General features: G+C 47.4%; 1 long non-coding RNA gene across 1 annotated transcript; it reads right to left on the bottom strand.

Moving 5' to 3' along the window:
• Positions 1-8,056: 8,056 nt before the first annotated feature.
• On the bottom strand, positions 8,057-14,896 carry LOC127682904 (uncharacterized). Its single transcript, XR_007977449.1, has 3 exons — positions 12,318-14,896; positions 8,586-8,697; positions 8,057-8,287 (listed from the first exon to the last, which is right to left on the bottom strand). It is a non-coding gene; the product is annotated as an uncharacterized LOC127682904 (long non-coding RNA).
• Positions 14,897-16,273: the final 1,377 nt, after the last annotated feature.

The raw sequence follows: 16,273 nt of genomic DNA, 5'->3' as shown, positions 1-16,273 counted from the left end.
TGTGTCTCGGTTTCCATTTTCCTCTGCTCTCTTGATATGTTGTTAGTTAACACATGATGGGGTGGGTAACTGTAAGAATTACCTAGTCAGTACAGGTAAACTCAAGTCTGAAGAGATCCCCTCAATCCCCGACACTCCATGCTGAGGGGTCACCATCCACGCACCCCAACACACTCTATCACCCACCACCCCTTTACCCCACTTGTTCCCATATCTCCCAGGCCTGCTCCCTGGTCCTTTCTCTCCCAGCAGTACCTCCAGAATTTGCTTCCCCATGGGCTCTCATATGCACCAGTCGCTGCCAGCAGGAGCCCAGATGTGAACACTACCAGGTTCAGCTACCAGACCTTCCATCTGGGCATCTCATCCATGCCTGGGTGTGGTTTAACAGCTCAGAACCCTAGTTCTATCTCTGCATTGCCAAGAAGATAACACTTTGTGTTGGGTGATTCTTTGCCTTACACGAAGTATGTTCCCTCATCAACTACACATTAAGAACAGCCTTACACTAACTGTTAACTGCGTGTTGATAACACTTGCATATATTTCACTGCTTGCTCATGAGAATTAAGCTCGCCGATACTTGTAACGCCTTTAGAATCATGGCGATGCCCGTGTGTGTTGTTACTGGAGGCCGTGGCAGCTTATTTTGTTTACTAAGCAAGGCGTGGAATTGTGCAGTAGATTTTGAGAAGAATACTAACATAAACATGAGTTCTTAAAGTGCTGGTGCTCTACAGGCATAGCTATGGGTGTGAGAGGAATCAGCCTCCATCCCTGTGCTGTAGGATAATCCAGCAGCAGCACGGACCAGAGGCCATGGGAGAGCAGAGGTGCAGAGCCAGGGAGTCACTCCACTCCAGGCAGATCCCTAAATTTGCAGCTTTTATCCTCCCAAGGTTTTAAAAACATTGAAAATAAAATAACAACAACAACAACAACAACCATAATAATAATAATAATGAGTGGCAAACAGATGAAGATTTTTTAATTTTTATTTTTATTTTATGAATATAGGGATGTGTCTATGCCTCACAGTTGTACCTGGTACCTGGGAGCATCAGAAGAGGGTGTGGAATCCCCCGGAACTGGTGCTACATATGATTGTAAGCTGCCATGAGGGTGCTGGGAATAGAACCTAGGTCTTCTGGAAGAGCAGCCCATGCTCTTAACCACTGAGCCATCTCTCCAGCCTGAAGTGTTTTGTAAATAAGAAAGGCAGCGCAGATTTTAACAATCCAAACAGCACTGATGTCGTGGTTGCTTTTCCAGTGGTTCCGTGCCTCTCTACCTGCCAGCCCATTCCACTGTTCAGCTTCCCCAAGGCAGACCCAGCTTCTTGTTGGGTCACGGTCTTGAGGAGGGGAAGCCAGACAGCCAGGTGATTCCTGGGTGGGGAAGCAACGGAGGAGAGCCTGTGTTCTCTACCCTGGGTGGACAGAACGGAGGCAAGAGGCATTTCAGAGATGAGCTAACATCTGAGGAGGTCAAGCCCAAGGTCGCTGCAGGGCGGTGTATTAGAGGACATTTCTGAGAGGGCGCTGAAGAGAGCTGCAGCCGGTCTTCTAGATCCTTCAGCTGAGCAATGATGTAAGCCCGTAACCAGGAAGCCAAGAGTCTCACTGAAGGGTCAGAGGGCAGTGCCTCATGTTCCACAGAGACGGTTTCTATTCCCTCCAGACAGAGCAGACAGACCTGGGCCGCTGTGTAAAGCCCTAGAGGAGCCTGGCCCCAATATCAGAGGAGGCTGAGTGCTGTTCTCTTCACATTACAGACGCCAGTGTCCTTCCAAGTCACCACATTCTAAACAAAGCTCGGCAATATTTACAATCAGGCAAAGATATCCAGTAAAGAAAAATTCACAACATCTACAATGCAAGGATTTATCAGGTCTCTCCAATGGTGGAAAGATACAACTCAGGGCAAGTGCAGTCAGCTGCAGCAGATGCAGAACGGTGCAGGCTGCAGAAATGGAGCACAGCTTTAATCCCAGTACTTGGAAGGCAGAGGCAGCCGTATCTCTGTGAGTTTGAGGCCAGCCTGGTCTACAGTGTATTCCAGGACAGCCAGGGCTATAGAGAGAGACCCTCTGAAACTAAACTACAAACAGAAAAGCACTTAAGGACTGTTATAGAACAGCAAACAACAGCAACTGCTGAGGACAGGAGCCACAGGGACCCTCATTCATTGCTTCTGGAAATGCGAACTGGTGTTGCCATTCTAGAAGACTCAATCTGTAAGCATCCTTTTACCATAAGACACAGCAGTGTAACTCCTTCCTCCTTACTGCAGCACACAGAACACTTCTGCCCACACATGAATGTTTAGGTTAGCTTTGTTTATCATAATTAAAACTTGTAAGAAATCTAGATGTGCTACCACAGGTAAATGCATCAGTGGTAGCATATTCAGAGGAGGCAAAACACATAGAGGAATCCTAAATACACATTGACAAGTGGAAGAAACCAGTTTGCCTCTGCCTCTGCCTTGATCCCAGAAGCAATGGCAGGACATGAATTAAAAAGATAAATATCCGTAATAACCACAAGAACAGGATGAGTTGCTTGTAAGAATGATGCATGTGCCTTCAGGAGCCAGCCTCGGCTAGACGAGTGAGTGGCAGTTGATTAGCATGCCAGGGACATTAAAATCAAAGCTGGGAAGGGGAGAAATGGCCAAGAAGCCAGCAGGGTGAGTTTCAGAGCCTCAGAAAGGCTTAGGAATCAGAAGCACCAGGGACCTCTAAAAGTGAGACTACTGGGTAGTAGCAAGCCAGCGGTTCCATCTACAAGGAGTGACCTCATGCCTGAGTCTGCCCTGGGGGGAGGGGGGGCAACTGCTTCTGTCCCATCAAAGTGGGAGTGGGGGGGAGTGTGCTTGGTACAGAAAGAGAGCTGGAAAGGCTTTGGATTTGGAGTGACCAACAATATACCACCATCGCTACCTTCACCACCATCACCACCTTCACCACCATCACCACCTTCACCACCATCACCATCACCACCACCACCAACTACGACTACTATAACAAACAATAACAATAAATAATTATGATAAATGGATGGCCAGGACTTTTTTATTCTGGAAGTGACATGCAAGCCGACACCCCTCTCTCTGAGTTGGGAATGTGCATCCAGATAGACTACAGCTAAGACTGCTGCTGGGAGAGTGAAGCAGCCAGGAGGGAACGCCTGTGGATAGCCACACCTGGGAGAGTCTCACAAAGAAGCCCACATGCTGACAGGAACTCCTAATTAATAGTCAAGTAACTCATTCCAAAACAGCAAGGACTGCCCACCTTCAGAAGAAAGACTTAAGACGAAGAAGAGGCTAAAACACATGAGCAGAAGAGACATGCGGGGCAAGAGCGTAAGAGAAACCCGCAGAAACTTTTTTTAACCCTTGTAGTTCATTTTGTATTTTGTATTTCATCATTCTGTGTGTAGGGGTGTTTTGTCTGTCTGTGTGCATGTGTGCCACATGTATGCCTATGAAGGCCAGAAGAGAGCATTGGGTCTCCTGGAACTAGAGCAGTAGGCAGCTGTAAGCTGCCATGTGGGTGCTTGGAATCAAACCAGGTCCCCAGGAAGTATTCTTAACCACTGTATTCTCTCTCCAGCCCCCTATAAAAACTTATAAATAATATCTGCAGACAGAAAAGAGAGATACTGAGTCTATGAAATAGGAACATGAAGCAAAACAAAGAGTACTTTTAAAAAGAACTTTGAGAAGTTAAAGAGTCCTAATCAAGGCTGGGCAGTAGTGAGGCATGCCTTTAATCCCAGCACTTGAGTGGTAGAGGCAGGTGTATCTCTGAGTTGGAGGCCAGACAGACCTACAAAGTGAGTTCCAGGATAGCCAGGGCTACACAGAGAAACCATGTCTTAAAAAGGAAAAAGAAAAAGAAATTAAAAAAAAGAAAACCAACAACAACAAAAAAGTCCTAAGCAAAAATTAAAATTCAGCAGAAAGTTTAGAAGGTATGTTCTGAAAGTCATTCAGCAAACTAGAGAGAAAGTAGAGGATGGGATAGAGACAGAGAGAGCACTTCTGATTCCAAACCAGAGACATGAGAGGATTAGCCCAGAGCCTCACCATCTAAGTAATCAAAATCCAGTAAGAGGAAGGGAGATGTGATTTTAAAGGAAATGGTAGCATTTCTCATAACCAAAGACCCTGATTTTCAGACTTAAATGGCTGGTGAAGGATCCATCACACAGTTATTGTAAACACTCACACAGTCTGATACATGGACACAGCCCACAGTTACAACAGACAAAAACTCAGAACAGGACACTTGGTCATGGAAGGCTCTTAAAGGGCAGGTATGAGGGAGAAAAGTCAATATGACGTCAAACTTCCCATCAGCTAATGAGCTAAAGGAAAATGACCTAGACTTTCCGTGCAAAGGTAGATAGGATATTTCAGTCCTGTGTGCAGGATGACTGTGTGGTGCTCCAGTCTCTGAATCTATACTGTCTGAGCAGGTAGACGAGGTGCCACAGGGTAGGGCTAAGGAAGAAGCTGCTACTTGTAAACAGAGTGCACAAATGATATACACACAGCACCAGTCCACACTGACTTCCACTGAGGGATTGATGACCCATAACTACTAGGGCCTGCTCCAGCTGTGTGGTTTCTGAAGCACCACGATGAAAAATGTTCTACAGTGTAGGAACCAGACCGGCAACAAAGAGGTGTCCACCCCATAATCCCCAAAGGACTTCCTTCAAATCATAGACACTTGGATTTCACCCTGAGGCTGGAGTGATACAGAGCACATTGGGAGAGGTGGGGGGGGGGGGGGGAAGAAAATCAATAAACTGAGGAGAACAGGGCCGAGAGTATTTCCACAGATAAACTACAATGACTCATTAAAACACCCAAGGGTTGCCAGGTGGTTGTGGGGCACGCCTTTAATCCCAGTACTTGGGAGGCAGAAGCAGGCAGATCTCTGGGTTCAAGATAATCCTAGTCTATAGATTGAACCCAGGCTACAAAGAGAAACCCTATCTCAAAAAACAAACAAAGTTCCACATACCTTAGTCTACAGAACAATTCCTTTTCTGTGATGCCCTCATTTCTCAAAGGCTCTATAATTATTCTGTGTAGGCCCCCATGACCAGTTGGCTAGACCATCATGGCCCCCTCCTATCTGGTCTCCCTGCCCCAGTGTCTCCTTTGTTATATGGTTGTCATGGTAATCTTTTCAAAACTCAAATTTTAATTGGTCACGTGGCTGCTCAACAGCTCCTTGCTATCTTCCAGCTCTAGAGTGCATGTAGCCAAGTCAGACTCTTTCCTCCCACACACAGCTCTAAGAACCCCGCTTCATGGGGTCCTTTCCAGTGAAATTCTAACTGTATTTTATGACTACACCTACTTATGCAACTACACTCGGGTGTCTTTATATTTCCTAGCTGTCTTTGAGCTTTTCTGAGCAGAGACAGTTTCCTGTCCATCTTTGGGTCTCCAGCACCTACCATGATGGTCATCTCAAGCACAAAATAAAATACTTTGTTGCTTCTTGAAGAGTGCTAAGTGTTTCTCCCTTATAAGAAGCCTCTGCTCAAAGGAACATTCTAGGCTCTTGCCTATCTTTCACATGAGCGAGCATCCTAGGATCTGTTGTCCTCTGAGCAACTGAGTCCCCACAGCTCTTCTGAATCACAAAGGCAGCTGTGTCAACAAGATAGGCTGGGAGCAGTAGGCAAGGCCTCAAAAGATGGGCTGATCAATAGATGCCTTTTGCACATGAGGACTTTGATACCTACTGAAGACAAGGCCATGCGCACCAGAACAGGAGATTGGAGTCCATTGTTGCTGAAACAGACTATCTGGAACTAGGTAATTTACAAACAATATGAATATACTTGGCTCATAGCGCTGGAGGACAGTTTTATCAAGAGCATGACATAGACATGCTATTGGCAAAGCCTTTTCTGTGGCATCATTGTGTGGTAGAGGGCAAGAGGGCAAAAGGAGGCCAATTTCATGTTTATAATAAATCCACCCCCTCCTGTGATTGTGACATCAGTCCACTCATGAGGGCAAGCCCATCAAGCCCTGACTACCTCTGAGAACACCTGCATCCCACAATGTTGAACTGGGGATCAAGTTTTCCACACAGGGGTCTGGGAACACATTCAAGCCATAGCAAACATGATCTCCTGATATCTAGATCAGTGCCTCCCTGTGTCCTTTGACATGAAATATGGCTGAATATAAAGTGAGGGTTTGTGTGTGACTGTCTGAGTTAGGGTTTTATTGCTGTGAAAAGATACTGTGACCAAGGCAACTCTTATAAAAGAAAACATCCCATTGGCTGACAGTTTCAGAGGTTTAGCCTATTATCATGGCAGAAAGCATGGCAGTGCACAGGCAGACATGATGCTGGAGGTGCTGAGAGTTCTCCATACTGATTCACAGATAGCAAGGAGAAACTGAGTTCCACAATTTTAGGCTCAAGCTGGTTAGAACTTGAGTATAAATGACCTCCAAACCGGCCTCCCCACCCCCTCAGTGACACACTTCCTTCATCAAAGCCACACCTACTCTAACAAGGCCACACCCCCTAAGTATGCCACTCCCCATGGGCCAACCTTGCAAACGTAAGAGTCTATGAGGTCCACACCTATTCAATCCACCACAGCAACCTCTAAAGATTCATATGCTGGAAACTTGGTCTGTACTGCAGTGGTACAAGGTCATTTGATCTCTAAGAGGTAGGGTCTAGAAAGAGGGAGTTAGGTCATTGGAAGCTCACCCTTGAAATGATTAGCTTTCCTGAGACCCTGCCATGCCCTGGCTTCTGGTCCTGTGCTATGTCATTGTGACATCAGTTGATGCCACACCCTTGACCTCGTGGAACTATGAGCTAAGTTAACCCGTTTTCTTTAATGAATTATCTAGCCCTAGGAATTTCATTAAAATAACAGGAAACAGAGTAACACAACCAACCTGTTCTCCTCAGCATCCTGGAAGCTGTGGTGGGGTGGGGTGGGGAGGGGTGCAGGAGTGGGAGTTTAGTGTGGAAGGTGTTTGAGGCTGACAGTGAAGGATCAGGAGCCTGTGTCACAGGCAAGAAGGAGCATCAGAAGGTTTCTGGCAGCGGGTGACTTGAGTGGGGCTTCAGTCTGAGGAGAGAGAGGACACAGTGCAAACCACTAGGAACCCATGAGGGAACAAAACTCCTCACAGATGCTCTCCCTTGGTTTATGAATGCCCTGGCTTACTGGTCCACCAAAAAGAGGCAGTGGAAGCAAAGGCTGGGCTGGGAAGGCTCTCAGCAAATAGAAAAACAAAAAGGAGAGTCATGGATGAAGATATCAGAGAGTCTGCCCCCAGATTCCAGGATGCACCCCAGAGTCAAGAGGTCAAGGGAGTGGATTTGGAGCAGCGGTGACTCGTGGGTTCCACCAGTGTCCCAGCCCTTTGAGCTGTGGTACAGAGCTTTCCTGCCACAGGCACCATGGACGAGGGAGCGAGCGAGAAGGATCTGGTCACATAGAGCCAGCACTCTATTGTTATGGTTGTAGTTCTTGTTCTTTCTGCTTTTATCTCCCCTTTGTTTTTTAATGTAGCTGCCTATCTCATTAAAGCACCCAGCCTGACTCAGCTGCTCTGTACACGCAAACCTGCCCTGGGCAGACCTACCCAGACCTGGGTCTCAGGCCACTTGGCCACTCAAGCCGGGATCCAGGGGCTTCTAGAAGGAAAACCTGCTTGGCCACATGCTCCTCCTCCTCATAGTCTCCTTCCACAGTGAACCCTTCAAGATTTTGGATCTCTTCCCCACCCAGGGAAGTGAAAAACCTTTCCTAGTTAACCTCTGGGCAGTTGTCAGTTTTTGAATTCAGTGCTACAAACTATTCCACAAATTCCCTTGATTTTTGTTTTTGTTTGTTTGTTTGTTTGTTACCATTCAGAACACTCCCTGCCAAAAACAAAAAAGGGAAAAATATGAAATGAAAAGGTCACACACTAACAACAGGCCACAGTAAATGAAAAAACAAAAATCCGGTCTTTACACACTCAGAGCTCATAGCAGAAACAATGACATGGTCGGTTTGTTTTTATTGACTCCATATGGACGGTCTTTTAAAGGTCACTCTAATCTCAAGTGTAGACATCAGCTCGGAGTGATGATTCTGGTCACCTGCTTCCTTTGACACCATCAAGGGTTAGTTGTTGTTGTTGCTGCTGTTGTTTTGGTTCAGGTCCCTGGAATGTCTTTTCCAAGGCTGGGCACCTGTCTTCTATCGGCTGGAAGCTCCAACTCTCTTTGCTGTAGAGAAACAGAAGTTTTCAGGCCTGATTCTCTGCCCATTCCCAGACCTACTGACTCACAACCTGTGGCTAAAGTCTGAAGAATCTGAACTTTTAAAATTAGTATTTCAGGTGACTCTAATCAGACGTTCTATGGCCCACATGATGGCCATGCCTACAGGAAAGGGTTGCCTGGCTTAAATACACACACCTGCGTGGGCATGGCAGGTACACACACACACACACACACACACACACACACACACGCATTTACTAACCGTTTACTCAGCACTAAGGTCTTTAATTCTTGTACAAACCATTTCGCGGAAGCGTCTCCATTTGTACAGCAGAAGAAAAGAAGACACTTGCCAAGGGTCACAGGGTCAGGAAATGACAGTGCGAAGTCCACCAGGATTTAACCTCTGGTGCCTGTGGAGCAGGAGAGAATCCCAGGGGAACTAAGCACTCAGAGCAGTCCTCTGGTGGGAGTCTGTGCTTTCCTCTCCCTCCCTGGGCAGTGGGGACCCTTCCCTAGTCTTCATAGCTGGAACCTTCTTGAACTAAACTTGTAGGAGGAATAGAGATGGGGCTCTCTCCATACAGCCCCCCATCTTACCCCTTGAAAACCTATCTGTAAAGCTACCCTGGTTTTGTTCTAGACTGCCCCCCTCTTTTTTTTTCCCCCCGATTCTTTCAGGGTAGGTTAAAACTGACAGGCCGTATGTGACCTTCCATGCATTTCAACCATGTCTGGCCTTCATTTCTCCAATCCTTTGACATCTAGTGCAGTTGACACTTCTATATCAACAGAGACTGAGCTCTTGGATCTAGAAAGTGTAAGTCAGGCCAGCAGAAACTTCTAGAGATGCCAGCTCTGAGGCCCAGGCAGTTATAACTCTTTGAGGCTCAGCTGCAGTCCTTAGCCCTGGGGGAGCACCGTGGATCCCTACAACTAGGGTACAAGAGGACACATTTGAGTCAACAGTGACAGGTTGAGTCCATAGTGACTGTTAGCAGAGCTCAAAGGGACTGAGCTAGACTGCTGGAAATTGTAATCTTTTCTTTTTTTTCCTCATTCATTCATTCATTTGAAAAAAAAAAAGGTCTCATGCATTCCAGGCTGGTCTCTGTACGAAACTGAGGATGGCCTTGAGCTCCTGATCTTCCTGCTTCTACCTCCCAAGTGTTCGGATTGTAGGCATGTGTACCACTCTGCTTACTTTTATGAAGAATTGGGAGACTGAATCCAGGGCTTCATGCATGCTAGGCAAGTAGTGTCCCAACTAAGTGAAGGATCTAGACAGATCCACACAGAGAGGTTGAAGCCCTTATAGGAAAGGAGCTTTCTCAGCTAGGTGGGACTTTATTAGCTACTTATCCCCATGCTATGAACGCACACACACACACACACACACACACACACACACAACCAAACCTCAATCTAAGGAAGGCAATGGTCTATTTTAGCTCACTGTTCCTGAGACACCATCATGGTAGGGAAGGTTTGCCATAAACGACTGGCCACCTTACATCTGAAATCAGGAGCCGAGAACAATGAATTCCTTTTATGCAATCTGGCCAGCCATAAGAATGGTACCACCCACATTCAGGGTGGATCTACCACATCCATCAGTCTAGTCTAGTCTAGAGAAGCCCCGACAGGTGTGCCCAGAGGCTTGTCTCCTAGATGTAGGTAGATCTTGCCAAATTGACAGTCAGTGTCGTTCACCACTGAGGGACAAAATGCAAGATGGACCAAGAGGACTACTAGGGACAGAAGACAGTGTGCCAATATAACTGGGGCCTCACCAACCAACCTCAGAGCTGTAGATACGTGCTAGCAGGTACAACTGGCACCCATGCCAGTCCCTGAGAAGGCAGTGGGCAGAGCAGAGAGTGCACAGGAGTAGGACTGGCAGCCTGTGCTCTACCTTGGTAAGAGACACAGTGAAGATGAGAATGAACATGAGAGGTGCTTTGTGTGGAGAATGTTTTCAAGATGACTGTTTCTTTGCTGGGGTGTGCAGTGAGTGGACACTGGACACTGGAGAACAGCTTAGGGAAGTAGGTCCTCTCCTATCATGTGGGTCCTAGGGATCAAACTCAGGTCATTAGGATTGGCAGCAAGCACCTTCAGCCACCACGAAGCCATCTTGCTGACCCTAAGACTTGTCATTTAAACAGGGGTTAGCAAACTGCAGCTTGTGGGTCAGGTTGTCCTATCAACTGCTGGTGCCCCACCTGTCACTAAGAGTGGGTTGTAAATGTTGGGGGTGGGGGGGGGGTAACCAAATGAATATTGCACAATACATGAAACTTAAAGTCTATCGTCAACAGATAATGTTTTATCAGGGCACCGCTGAACCCATTTCATGCTATCCCTTTTGCTTTCATGACATAACAGCCAGCTGGTAGAGATCCCAGGGCTTACAGAGCCTGAAATCTTGGCTATTCAGCCCTTCGTAGAAAATGTTTGCTTGCGCCTTGATCTAGAGAAGTCCTCCTAAAGGCTCTAATAGATTACTTATCAAATTACTTTCTGGAGAGGTGGAGTCAGACGGTCCCTCATCCCACGTGGCCCGGCAGCATCTCGCTACCTGCCCTCCCTTTGCCACAGAGCTAGGACTGTTGGCTTTACTCCAAGTCATTAATCCCTTTGGTGGGGGACAGAAACAACACAGCCTTGTTAGGGAAGGGGAGCAGCCCCCACTCCCATGGGGGAGCTAGCAGGTGCTGTGGGCCTGGCAGCAGAGGGGTGTCTGAAACAGCAGTTTGGAGAGAGGCCACGCCCCTGCCATGCAAAGTCCTCTTTGTTTCCCATCACATCAGAAATGTGCACACCCCAGCAAAACCAGCAGGTCACACATTGACAAAAGGGCCTGCCGTGCTCCAGCAGGAGGCTTCTAGGCTTTTGCAAAGTGTGGATTCTAATTCCCAGTACAGGGAAGTGATTTGGTGAAAGCACAAAACAGCTCCATTGTGCGGTGAGTTCTCTGGAGGCCAAAGCGGGTCTGCCATGCCCTGCTGACCCCCAGCACAGGGGCTGAGGAAGTAGGATTGGAGTTCTCAGGAACTGTGAGTTGGCAAGAGGGAGGCTAGAGAGATGTCTAGGGAAAATATAATGAGATTACAACCCACGAGCCAACGGGCAACAGGGCAAACTGCCAAGACAGAGCTGGTGCCCATGGCCTCCAGGCCAGCAGCTAGGCCTGGTCCACACCACCTTGGCTTTGGGTATGAAATATCAGCCAAGGGAACCGTGTGGTCTGTGGTATTTTGCTCAACATCTCTGATCTATGATTCTTCTTCTGTTAAGTGGTGGTGGTGGTGGGAGGGTGTGGGTGTGGGAGGAAGGTGTGGAGGAGAGAGAGAGTCCTCATGTCCATCAGTCATAGTAATGGTAAGCCCTTAATAGTGAGTCTCAGGAAATCATAGCTAGTATTCATTAACACCGACTCCCTGGCATCCAACAGAGCCCAAGAATCCACTGCCCTTCTGTATCAGTGCTTTACATACCACTCAGGAATTAAACTCTCTAAGAACACTGTGAACCACTGAAGGACTATCAAGTAACAGATATATCTGAGCTGTTTCATCCTTATTAACTCTGAGATTGGCATCGCCACTGTCTACAGCTGAGCTTGGGACCACCAAGAGAGCAGGAGAGCAGCCAAGGAGCATGCTGGGACCCAGCCCCCACCCTCACCTGTTCTCTTTCACCCAGCTGGGTACCGCCAGGCACTCAGAGAACAGTGTCCCTTGGGCACACAGCAGAGAGCTGTGGCGGGGAGCCTCCGGTTTAACATTCCTGACATGGGGGGAGGGGCCTTGCCTGATTCAGCAGCATCCAAAATTCAAAGACTCATTTTCCTTCCAGTAATAATGGAAAATAATCCTGCTGAAAAGCATGCCTTCAGAGCTAGGGGGAGGGGCGGGGGGTGGAGGGCCGCTTCCATCCACACTCAGATCCTATGCAGGCGGTGAAAACTGATCTGAGTGTTGGGGGGAGGGGACGTTAGGCACAGGGACAATAGGTACTCACAACTGACCTGAGACCAGGGAAGAACCACAGAGGACTCCTGTGTGCATGGGAACCTGGAGTAGCAGAAGTGACAGGGCCAACTGTGTGTCAAGCTGCCAGTGGACCACTCACAGCCCAGCACTATTTCCCAAGGGGGGGGGGGGGCAGTGTAAAGATTGCTTCTCTGCCCCGTTGTAGTGTTTACTTAATGATAAGACCGCCAGCTTCCACTATATTTAGAGTATGAAAATCCACAGGTGTTTGACTCCAGGAACTGCTTTGGGTTGTGAGTTTTCAGAATGCCTCCCCGCCTCCCTTCTTGGTTCTCAGCTCCAGTGCAGGTGAGTGGTTTCTCGCAGCTGCAGACACCCACCACACACACCTTCCCACACCCAACCCCCAGCCCAGAGGCAGTCTAAATACCTGTGTGTGATACATTCTTTGATAAGCGAATGGGGTGGGGGTGGGGGCTGTTTCTATTTTCTATTTCAATTCTAATTTAAAACTTAATGCCATACATAATAAGAACCCCGTTTTGATTTGGTTTGAACTGAGTTCTCTTAATTTTTCCTATTAAAAAATGTTGGGTGGGGTGCTGTGAGATGGATCATTGGATTATGGCTGCCACCAACCATAAGTATTACATTTTAATGATGTTTTTGGGTTACTGATTGTGTGTACATGGGTGTCGCACAACGCACCTGTGGCGGTCAGAGGACAACTTGCAGGAAGAGTTGGTTCTCTCCTTTCACCATGTGGGTGTCAGGGATTGAACTCTGGTCCTCAAGCTTGGCAGGAAGCACTTTTACCAACTAAGCCATCTCTCGCCACCTTTAACTTTTATTTCTAACAAATTAGTTCAATCGGTTCTTTTGGCCTCTTCCCTATTTCTCTCAAAAGCAGTCAGGAGGTAGGAGTGTCCTTCTACCTGTCTTCCTGAGAAACACAGGGCAGATGCACCGTGCACTGTGGAGAGACCCACGGTCCTAGAATCCATCTGGCTTTTTGGTCTCCTCAACTGTACACAGTTGCTCTGTCTCAATGTTGCCAAAACCAATACTAAGGCTTAACACAGGGCCTCAAACTTGGTGACTATTCCCCAGACATTATCAGCCTTCAGTGGGTACTCCCCTCGTGATTCACAAAGGGACAGCTGGCTGGGAAAAGCTGCCATCCTGCCAGAGGAAGTCCTTCCTTCCTAAGTGGAAATGGATCTATTATCAGGCAACTCAACATTTCTTCAACCCTTAGGGGCTGGGATATGAGGAGCATCTGTGTGCAGTGTAGGGTTATATCGAGAACGCAGGGCAGCGAGTGTCAAAGACAAGATCTTGCAGCCTAGATCTTTATGACTACCTCTGCTGTGATCGTAAAAAGAAAACTAGGTGTGAGAATATGTTCTATGGTGGTGTGGGGGAAGGAGGTGCTTCAGCGGGCCCATGCCGAGGCATCCCTTTCCCCTGAGAGACCAAACACACTGACGGTATATAGAGAGTAGAGTTTATTCAGGACATGGGGAGGGGAGTTAAAAGGGGTAGTAGAGGCAGAGAAAGGCAGAGAAAGGAAGAGTAGAGAAGTGGAGAGAGGGGAGGGGGAGGAGAGCCCAAGAGGGGACAAGAGGGAAGCTAAGAGAATGAGAGAATAAGAGATGTAAGAGAGAGAAGAGGGGCCAAGCATCCCCTTTTATAGTGGGCCAGGCCTACCTGGCTGTTGCCAGGTAATTGTGGGGAGGGGCATACCTGGCTATTGCTAGGTAACTGTGGGGTGGGGAGCGTAGACAGAATTTTAATGGCCTCCATCTATCCAATGGAAATATGGCCCTCTGTCTCAGGTTTTGAGACCTTCTGGTTAATATATATACAATTTCATGTACTTGGGATCCTCTAAGACCCTAGTCAAGCACTCAGAATTCCATTTCCTCATGGTTTTAGGCTTCATCCGACCTCTTAAGCAAAGCCTCATGCACTATCCATGTTGAAGGATGGATGTCTAGACCATTCTTGGGAGTGTCCTCTTACACACATACACACATACACACATACAAAGTTCCTTAAGCAATGCAGGTGACTGTTGATTCTCATGCTTTTCTCCAAGGTCCATTTGGAGAAACTCCCTACATTAAAAAGCAGCCTAGTTGAGCTGCTCTAGGGAAAACAGCTCCGGGAATTGAGAGACCCTTCATCTAGTTAAACCCAGAACAGGTCGGCCTCGTAAACTAGGTCAGGAACATGATAAAACCAACCCTGTTAACGTGGCCCAGCTGCCCCAGATCTTTTGGCATCGCTCACAGAAGTCTAAGAAAGAACTGTCCAGTCAAGTGGCTGATCCTGTGTGTGGCACATCTGCCTGTGCAGCCTCTTTCTAGAAAGAGCATTTATCCCTGAGGTCCCAAGCTAGAGAGCATATGAAGCAGGAGGAAGGAAATCACCACCATAGTCTCTGCTCTCCTGAAAGTTAGTATCACACAGGTCTAACAAACCTCTCCTCAGACTCTGGATGGAGGGAGAGTGGACCAATTGCCATGGCATCAGGCTCCTCTTGATATCTCAGATGAAGCCCATGACACTTCTACCTCGACCTTCTATAAGGCATGTTTGGAGCTAAGTCACTTACCAAGTGAGTTGCTGGATGGGGTCATCATGATTGAGCATTGGCCTTTGCTGTTGGAAGTCCTCTTGGGTCTTGTTAATGTGTCAGCCTCTTCCACCAACAGGAATCCTAAATTACAATCGAGTATGTTGCTATCCCACCTTAGTAACCCAAGTGGCTCCTCGGATGGAGAAGTTCAGAAGTGCATTTCTGAAATCTTGGATACTGTGTTGAGAGCAGGAGCCTCACTCACTGAAGAAGTAATACTTGGAAGGCAAACATGAGTTCTGTTAAAATGTGTGGGAAGACTAAAGAATGGCCTTCCTTAGGTCAAGTGCTTGTGGTCAACAACACAGTGACAGGGACAATCAGCTCATTCTGGGGAACTGCATTTCACCATTTCACACATGGGTTATTATGCATGTAAATATTGGTTCAGATGAAGCCTGCACTCAAATGTTTCTGGCATCATAATGCAGCATTACAACACATCCAGGTAAATATCCAGGCTTTGGCCTTCTGGCTACCAATGGCCCGTGTCCCAATCCTCCAGGGACAAAAACACCATGTCCAACATCCGAAGCATTAAACCTTTGCCAGTTGTGTGGGAGGAGGTCAAAGGAGAACAAACCACGTTGGAGTCTGCAATGGAGGTGAAGAACCGATGCAGGCCAGTCAAGGCCACTAACAGGAACATAGGAAGGGGCGGGTGCCTGGTAAGCCAGGGGGAGTGGGACACAGACTGACATTTAGCAGAATTTATATAAGTGTATGTGGTGGGGTTCAAGGGAAAGAGCTGTGAACAGGAGTAGATTAAGTGAAACAGAAAGACTAGAGCTAGCTGCAAGGTACTCCCGAGAGAGGGCTGGAGGGCTGGACACAGCACCCGTGTAAGCACAGCAGGCTTCAGCAGGCTTAAAGTGCAACAGGAACACAGTGCCCTATAAAGGTCAAAGTTAAGGAATGTTTTAGAGAGGAAGTGCCAGCAAGGCAAGATGGAAGACACTTGGTTTTAGTGAAGATGTTAAGAGTCAAAAATGCCATCACAGAAAGGAGGCCCTCTAAAACACAGAATAAAAGGATGAGGTACAGATCTGGGGTGCTGGAGATCAGACCAAAGGAATTAGGGAGTATCCAACTGCAGCCCAGGACTACACACATCCCAGAACAGCAGAGTGAGGTCTAGTGTACTCTGGAACAAAACTATTTGTACCCTTTAAATATCAGCCACATCACTTTGTTCAAAGAGCTATTTCTCAAAGTAAAATTTCTTAAAGAGCAACCACATAGGCTATGTAGCTATTTGGAGTCTCTTATTAAAATGGTCATGGAGGGAGCCATGGCCAATAGATAAACCAGGTACTGTTGAACCATATTATTTTAAAACACTGTGAG

Source organism: Apodemus sylvaticus, chromosome 4 (assembly GCF_947179515.1).
Source record: "Apodemus sylvaticus chromosome 4, mApoSyl1.1, whole genome shotgun sequence".
NCBI lineage: Eukaryota > Metazoa > Chordata > Mammalia > Rodentia > Muridae > Apodemus > Apodemus sylvaticus.
The sequence above is the reverse complement of the archived record's forward strand: the minus strand, read 5'-3'. Positions and strand labels throughout refer to the sequence as shown.